Source organism: Panthera leo, chromosome D3 (assembly GCF_018350215.1).
Source record: "Panthera leo isolate Ple1 chromosome D3, P.leo_Ple1_pat1.1, whole genome shotgun sequence".
Lineage (NCBI taxonomy): Eukaryota > Metazoa > Chordata > Mammalia > Carnivora > Felidae > Panthera > Panthera leo.
This window is the reverse complement of record NC_056690.1, coordinates 39,055,813-39,064,570: the sequence shown is the minus strand read 5'-3', so window position 1 is coordinate 39,064,570 and position 8,758 is coordinate 39,055,813.

The following is an 8,758-nucleotide window of genomic DNA, read 5'->3' as shown; positions in this document are numbered from 1 at the left end:
TCTATGCTGCTTCCAGCCTCCAATACTATGTTTTTGCTGTTCCTCAAGCACCTCTGCTATGTTTTCCCCTCAGGGTCTCGTGTACCTCTGCAATATTCAGGCTGAATTGTTGAAATTTATTTCAGATTCTAATTATCTAAATAAAATTGTAATAGTTGGCCAAATGGTCGTTGAAAGAGACCAGACTGTTTGGTCAACCATTACAATATCGTATTCTTTAGTTTTGTAACTACTTCAGCATTCAGCCTTCATTTACACAGTTAGGAGGTGAATCTTTCACTTAACCCATAAAAGAAAAGCAGTATAATTGATGGGAGATTCCCCAGTCTCTGAGTACTGAACTTGGATCCCACTGCTACCACTTTCCAACCAGCGTTCCTAAGCAGGTTACTTTGTGGTTCAAGATTCAGTTTCCTTATCTGCGTAATCACAACAAAAATAGAACCTATCTCTTAGGGTTAATGGATGAATTCAATAGTGATGAGTACCAGTCATTGTAGCAGGCCCTGCGGCTACAACATAAACAAACCATAAAAATATTGAGGCAGCAGAGAAACAAATAGGTCATTGAAATGTATATCATATCTAATGATAAGTGCTGTGAATTAAAGTACAGCAGGGATAGACATCAGAGGGCTGTAAATATGGGTGAGCAAGTTTCAGTGCAATCATCAGGAAAAGCTCACTGAGAAGATGCAATTTATGAAAAGGCCTAAAGGAAGTGAGGAGGCCGGGCAAGGGAAGATCATGGCCAAGAGCCTTCCTCTAGGGAGAAAAGACCAGCTTGCACAAAGCAGGTGAGGTGGGAGCATGCGTTTTCCATTGAAAAAACAGCCAAGAGAGAAGTAGAGGAAAGGGGTACCAGAAGACACACGCCCCAGCCCCCCACTCTGCATCATCCTGGGAGGGACATATGATAATGTGACAACTTTTGCTTCAGTTTTCTGCTGAGACGCTGTATTTATGTCTGTTGAACGTGAAATGACTAACATACTCGAATTGAACAATGACTTGATATATTTCCGGACAAATTCTAGCATGGCTTCAGAGGCTCCTGAACTAAAATCTTCAGAGAATAAGGGGAGCTGACAGTGGTTGGGAGGGGGCGGTAGGTGGAAGGGGACAGGAACAAGGAGGAGGAGGGACAGGTTGGATAGTCAGATGACCTGACAATCACAGCTAGGGGCTTTCGTAGAGAAAACAGGGGGGAAAGTTTGGAAAGGGAAGGATGCCCGCTGTACTCCAGGCAGGAGTACAAAGAGTCCCATTTGAGAGAATTATGGGCACAACGGCCTCTGGTGAGGGCCAGGATTCCCACAGACCACTGAGCACAACAATCCTTGTCAACCTTGGTTGCTCACAGTAATCATGGGGTGCGGGGCTCACGTGCACTTTAAACATACAGGGACTGGCCCCACCCTCAGAGGGTCTGATTAATTGCTGTGGGGTGTGGCCTGAATGATCTGGAGTTAAAACAGCTCTGCAGGTGATTGATTGTAAGGTACAGCCACGGCCACGGTTAAAATCCAAGTCTTTATTAAATAAATGAATAAATAAATAAATGCCGTCTCTTTATAGCAAAAAAAAAAAAAAAAAAAAAGGTGAGGGGACCATTCAGGAACATTCAGGGTAATGAGAGATTCACATAAGATGATACTTTTAAGATATTAACACAGTTCCCGGTACATGGTCAGCTCTGGACTTCCTTCTTCAGACTCCAATGCTTAAATTCTGGCAGAAGTAAGAAGGTGACATTTGTTCTGCAGGATGGGATTGACATGAAATGGATAAGAACATCTCCGGGGATCCTTCACCCCATCCAGGGTGATATCTTTATAACACTCTCCCATCTTTCCATGGTCAGGCCAATGCTCTGTCTGGAAGTGAGCCATTCCTTAATATGCTTTACAAATGAGACCACAGACAAGGTTGAACTGAATAAATGGAATATTCCTTTTCTCCTCATAATTAGTTTGGGAACCAAGCAGATTTGTCTGTAAAACTAGATACCCTATTAGATCTAAATTCCAGTTTTTCTTTGGGATGAACAGGCCAAGCATGAATTTAAGCCAGTTGACTTATTAGCTGCTACTATATTCAAACTGAGGAATAATAAAAGTAACAAATGACCATAAATATTGAATGACTATCTTTATAGTTAGCGAACAAGCTAATATATTTTCCCATGCTCCTCTTATCCAATATTAATAAAAGTTATGGCCTCAATCTCCAGTTAGAAAAGAAACAATTCAACCAAAGTCCTAAGAAATTCATAAAGACACATAGATCTTTTTAGAGCTAATGTTTCAACCATTTGAGTAACTGGAAAAGGAAATGATCAGACAAATTCTCTCATTGGCTTCTCATTCTTTCTTCAGTTTCAGAGTGAAACAGATTACCTTTCTAAACAGATCTTTTTGAAACAGTCTATACTATAATTTGAAACGTTTATTTATGAAATTTCACTCTACTGTTCACAAAGTAGCATCTAGAATAGTTTAAACAAATATTCATGAGGAAAGGCATGAGTAGTATTCTTTTTAAATAGAGCAGTTAGGTATGTTCGTACTTCCCGTCCAAGGGGGTTATTTACTAGTATGTTTGACCTCTGAACAGTCCATACACTAAGCTATCACTAGAGCGATGTTCCACAAAAAAAAGGGTACTTACGTTTCTAACTGTATTTTAATACATTTTTATTTTGAAATGATCTTAGACTTATGGAAAAGTTGCAACAATAGTACAGAGCACTCCAATATACCCTTCTACCTAGTTTCTCCATTGTTAACATTCATTTTACCACGGTACAGGGGTCCAAACGAAAAAACTGACATCGGTGCCTTACTGTTGACTAAAGTCCAGACTTGTTTGGGTGTCATCATTTTTTTCCATTAATGTTCTCTTTCTGCTCCAGGATCCAATCCAGGGTCACATATTGTATTTAGTTGTCATCCCTCCCAGGCTCCTCTGGTCTGTGACAGCTTCTCAGTCTTTCCTTGTTTTCCATGAGTTTGGCAAGGAGCACCAATACGCATCTTGTAGAATGTTCCCCTGACCTAGGTTTGTCTGTTTTTCTCATGATTACACCACGATTATGGGATTTTGGAAAGAATACTACAGAGGTGAAGTGACCTTGTCGCATCATCCAACTATTTTAAAACCACTAAATTTGGACAGAATAAGCTCTAAGATCCTTTCCAGTCCTAAAATGCTATGGTCATATTTTTTATAGAGTCCACTATTTTTTAAGCAAATACGTATATATTTAAAAGAAATATAGGGGCGCCTGGGTGGCTCAGTCAGTTAAGCGTCCGACTTCAGCTCGGGTCATGATCTCACGGTTTGTGAGTTCAAGCCCCATGTAGGGGTCTGTGCTGATAGCTTGGAGCCTGGAGCCTCCTTCAGATTCTGTGTCTCCCTCTCTCTTTGCTCTCCCCCACTCAGGGAAGCTCATGTAATCAATTATCGGCTGGAACAGGTTAACACTATACTTCTCCCACAGGCCATGTGCTCTGTATGCAACTCTAGCATTTACAGATTTAGGCCTGATTTTACCAGTACACTATGATATCCCCGTCCTTGGCTAAAGTGGCTCATGTGAGGCAGATATATCAGCAGGCCAAGCAGATTTTAGAATAAAAGGAAAAGAATAAAAAATCCAATTGAAAAAAAAAAAAAAAGTAGGCGTGTATTCAATTCTGGGGACATCGAGAATGAGAAAGACGCTCCTAGCTTGAGGAATCCAGGACTCCTTGAGTGGCAACAGGAGGAAAGCGAAGAGACAAGACAGAGAGGAAATCACTGGTCAGCAGACCAACCATGCCATTAAAAAGATTTTGTAGTTATCTTATTGTCTTTCATGACCACTCAGTTTTATTTATTTATTTTTTTTTTTTTAACGTTTATTTATTTTTGAGACAGAGAGAGACAGAGCATGAACGGGGGAGGGTCACAGAGAGAGGGAGACACAGAATCTGAAACAGGCTCCAGGCTCTGAGCTGTCAGCACAGAGCCCGACGTGGGGCTCGAACTCACAAACCGCGAGATCATGACCTGAGCTGAAGTCAGCCGCTTAACCGACTGAGCCACCCAGGCGCCCCCTCAGTTTTATTCTTCAGAGCCACTGGGACTTATCAGATTTGGACATTAATACTAAAATGTCCTCAGACTGAATCCAGTACTGAATACAGCCTATAGCGACACTAAAAACTGACATTACGTTTGCTTTGCATTTGTATGATGCTCATACATTCATTATTCAATTTGATCGCTGCAATGCCCTGTATGCTTCTATTTCTGTTTCGTAAGGGAAGAAATGTAGGGCAAAATGAGATATTGTTATAGGATTGGAAGCCCGAAGCCCTTCCTTGCAGCCTATACCCTCATTTCACAGATAAGACAACAGAAACGTGGGGCTGTTACAACACCTGTAGCCCGTTCATGGTAGAGCACAAAAGAATCTCCGTTCACCTAACCCTCCAGGCCTGCTTGCTGACTGCTTCAGAGTAAGTAAAACAGCAACAGTGAATGCTCGTCACTTCACGTGCATTATCTCACTTATCCTTACAAAACCCTGTGAGGCGGGAATCCCCATTTATAAGCGATGAAGCGAGAGCACATCAAAATTAGGCCATCTGCCTGACATCAGACGCCCAACAAACGTCAGGCCAGGGATTTGAACCCACATCACCCGGCTCCAGCGTCTCTCAGGCACTGTACCAACTGCCCTAACTCAAACGTTGATTTCCTCACCTTTTAGTTACATTTGCCCTTGCAGGAACAGGAAACTTCGAACTGTTGTTGTTGCCTCCAGCATTCATAGGATGTTGGGAGAGGTCCTCTAAACTGCCAGTTGAACCATGAGCTGGACCCAGGTGCTCAGAGGCTGCTGGCCTCCTCCCCTGTTCTTGGGATGTGGGTTCCTCTTGTCCTTCTTCCTCCCAGAGGCTGCCACAAGGACACAGCCTTGGGATAGGGGTGTGGTGTTGAAAACACCTGCCAATATACATGGCTGAACCCAGTTAAGGTAAACTTTTAACACTTGGCAGATGGGTGCAGGGACCCATTCGTCTTGCTGCTGCCCCAGACAAGCCTCCCCTACAAGTTCCCTGTGCTTATTAAAACTGCCACCTGCCAATCTGGCATGGCCTGCCTCTGTCACAGTCTTTCCTTGCTCTCTGCGTAAGAGGCTGGTTTCAGATTACATTGGGGAAGCTCCTTATGAGGTTAGGAGACAGGAGTCTTGAGTTTTAGCGCAATCAGTGTGGAGGAGAGTCTCCGAAGCCAGGCTGAGAGGACCCGGCTTTCTTGTGACACTAGCTACCGTTGCTGAATCTCTCCTTATTCTGGTCCCTTCCACTTTTGACTTCACAGTACACTGAAGGATCTGGTCATGCCACACCTTCCCAAATGCATATTGAGCACTTATTATGCATAAGGGATTGGGGCCATAGCCATGAACAAGACAGACATAATCCCGCTCTCAAGGAGATTATAATTTAGTCATGGTGGGAGGTGGGGAATTTTGGATGGCAGAGGTAAAATTTTCTAATAATGCCAGAGCAAAGGGATCACTTGTTGGAAAAAAAAACAAAAACAAAAACAAAAAAAACCCCACAAACAAACATGTAGCAGATTGCGGCTGTAAATAAAGTTGTCCCGAATAGATTAATAAATTCACAACTAAATATTAGGTACGACTGTTTTAGAAGACGGCCATCATGACTTTGACAGTAATTAGTACGGTAATAGCAGCTAATATAAGACATGATCGTTTGTAAGATTCACTTCATTCCATGTCCGACAGTAAGATGATTTCTAATATTCCTTTTCAAAAACTCTGTCAATGGTTGTTTCATATTTTTCAAAGAGAAAGTCTTTTATCATGTTTTCATTTGAGAGGAAGCAAATTGCCAAATGTTTGAAATTAATGACTAGGTCCATTCTCTTCTGACGCCAAACAAGCCCCTTACTCCAAAGACAAAAATTTCCAAACATACCTTACCATCTCCTGGTCATCTCTGGCGGCTGAAAATAATTTAGTACCTGAGATTTAAACCAGAAGAATTCTTCAGTTTTTGGTTGCTGACAAGAGGGAGACTATGCTATCTTCAACCTGGCGTAAGGTTTGTGGAACAGGATATACTGATAACTCATCTTCAAAATATCTTCATGTAGAATTCTGATTATAGTTTGAACTTCTAATCCAGCTAATAGGCAAGCATTCGTGCTGTTCAGACTTCATTATTTATGATTCTGATATCACTTTAAGAGTAGGCAGTTCGACAGTGAAGAGAAGCAATTATTTAGTCGTCTACTCAGCATTTTTATTTATTTATGCTGACTCACAAATTCCTTGATAATGGTCATGTCAAGCCAACACTTCCTTAATTTGCACGCAGTCCCAAGAAGGAATTACGATTCTGAAATCGCAACAGGAGATCTCTCTTTTAGCTTTGGTGACTCCACAGGACATCCACCGATGACTGGGTTGTCATTTGTTCATTTTTGCCTTTGCTATTATTTTCTCCCCACACAAATTGCTTGCCAAATGTTTCTGGAAGCAGCATGGTTGTTTTCATTTGGAACAACCCACTGTTGGATGCTTATATTTCTTCTGCTGTCAAATTCGGTAACTTGGTCAGAATTGCTATAGCTCTAGTCACAAGTAAATCAATGCTTCATGTGAAATCCCTCATTTTTATTGTCGAGGTGTTAAATGCAATCTAGACTCATAAAATGATTTATTTCCCTGCAGAATAGAAAGGACAATAATCAAGTATATCCAAAATCGTTATAGTGACCACAGCAGCCACACTGAACTAGAATCCAAATTATCTCTAGAATCCTTTATGCATCCCAATTCTTTCCTTCCCTCACACTTGCTCGTCTTAGATAAACAAAATATGAGTCTCAGGAGGCTTTAGTTGAGGCAGTCATTATGAGTTTTTGTACAGTGCTGTGAAATTAACATTCCTATGTATATTTCACTTGGGTCCCCTGCATGTACAAAACACTGTCAGGTTGGGGGAGTCATTATTTTAGAAATGGAGAAACCAAGACTCAGAAGCTAAATGAGTCAGCTAGGATGAAACAGGTAGCAAGTGGCCCTGTTGATGCTAGAATCTTCTGACTCTCTGATCACTGCTCTCCACTCTCCACTCCCTGAAAAACCAAATAAAACAATAAGGTTAGAAAACAGAGGCGATATATTTGACAGTTCACAAAAGGATCTCTTTGCTGAGACAGACCAGCAACTATAACCTTTTGTTTGGTTCTGTTAAAAACCCATGATCTTTTATCTTTTATTTGATGTCTGTGGTCCCTTGGGATTTTCTTTCGCTCCTTTAACCAATTCCATTTGATAAAGATGCCCTTTTATCTAATGTTGCTTTTATTTCAGACAATGAAAATAGGATGAGCTTTGAAATTTTACCCACCTGTGCTTGAAGCTCAATTCTGTTACCATTTGTGTGACCTAAGGCATGAAACATCTCTCCTTAGCAGAAGAGTAGATGAATTAAAATTTACCTCCTTGTTGAATTGCTGTGAGGTTTGCAATGATAATTAAGTCAGAACGTGCACAGTACCTGGCACCATGAAGGTAACCCACAAATGTAAATTTCTTTCCTTTGCCATGCTCATATTCTGTCTTCTGTGTGCATTTAGGTTACTTACTTACAGTGCACTACAATGATGGTTGAGGGAATAATAAGGGGAAGACGAGGCTAAGATAAATTCCATACGCATTCTCTAAATATAATATTCATCTGGCCCAACATCTGTATCGGAAATATGAGTTCGGATTAAAGCCTTTGGAATCTCCTACTGAAGTAAAAAATTACTTAGTAATTTATACATGCAAAGAGCTTAAACGTTACTCTTAGAAACTTATGAAAAATGCAGGGATTCTTTCGATTCAATACCACAGGTTCACCCAGAAAGGAGGCATGACCCTAAGTGTACCTCGTTAGTTACCATTCATTCATTTATTAAACACTTATTGAATTGTAATTATGTGTCTGGCTTCCAGGAGCCTGGTTAGTTTCTAGGTAGGGAAGCAACCAAAAGTTACAACAGGAACTCTTGAATTTTAATCTGTCTCCAGTTGATGTGGAGAAAGATAGGCTTCAGATGAATGTGGAATTCAAGTAATTCAAAATTGACTGGAAACTAGGAACCCCTGTGACAGTCCAGCTATTTCATGATGGCAGATGGGGAAAGGGCCCCTTAAGGTTAGTGGCAACAATGTTACTTCTGCCAGAAGTCAGTGGTTACATGTTCATGAAATGCTCCCTTCAGGGCATCTGGCCCCAGACTCTTGGGTACCCCTGGGAAAATAACATAAGAATGTTCCTCTTGATTTGGACTCTGATTTTAATCATGAATGTCAAAGGTGAAAGGAGGCTTAGGTCATCTAGTCCATAACTCTATTATATAGGTAAGGAAACTGAAGTCCATAGAGGTAAAGGTGTGTCTAAGATTACCCGCCTAGTTCGAAGCAGAGACGGACTTGGCTGGCTACAGGGCAGATACCACAGGCAACCCTTGCTGCCTCTTGAGCAGAGTGTCATGATGAAATCAGTGTTTGACTCCTTAAACTGGGCTTAATTTTCCCTTAGACATTCACATGGTGAGTTAAACACCTGAAGAACTAGAGGGTAGTAGGGACGTTTATGCGAGAATGCTGCTTGTATGTAGTATTTACGAGTTACAAAACCTAAAAAAAACCCAAATAGGACTTTATGAACTCCTCTAA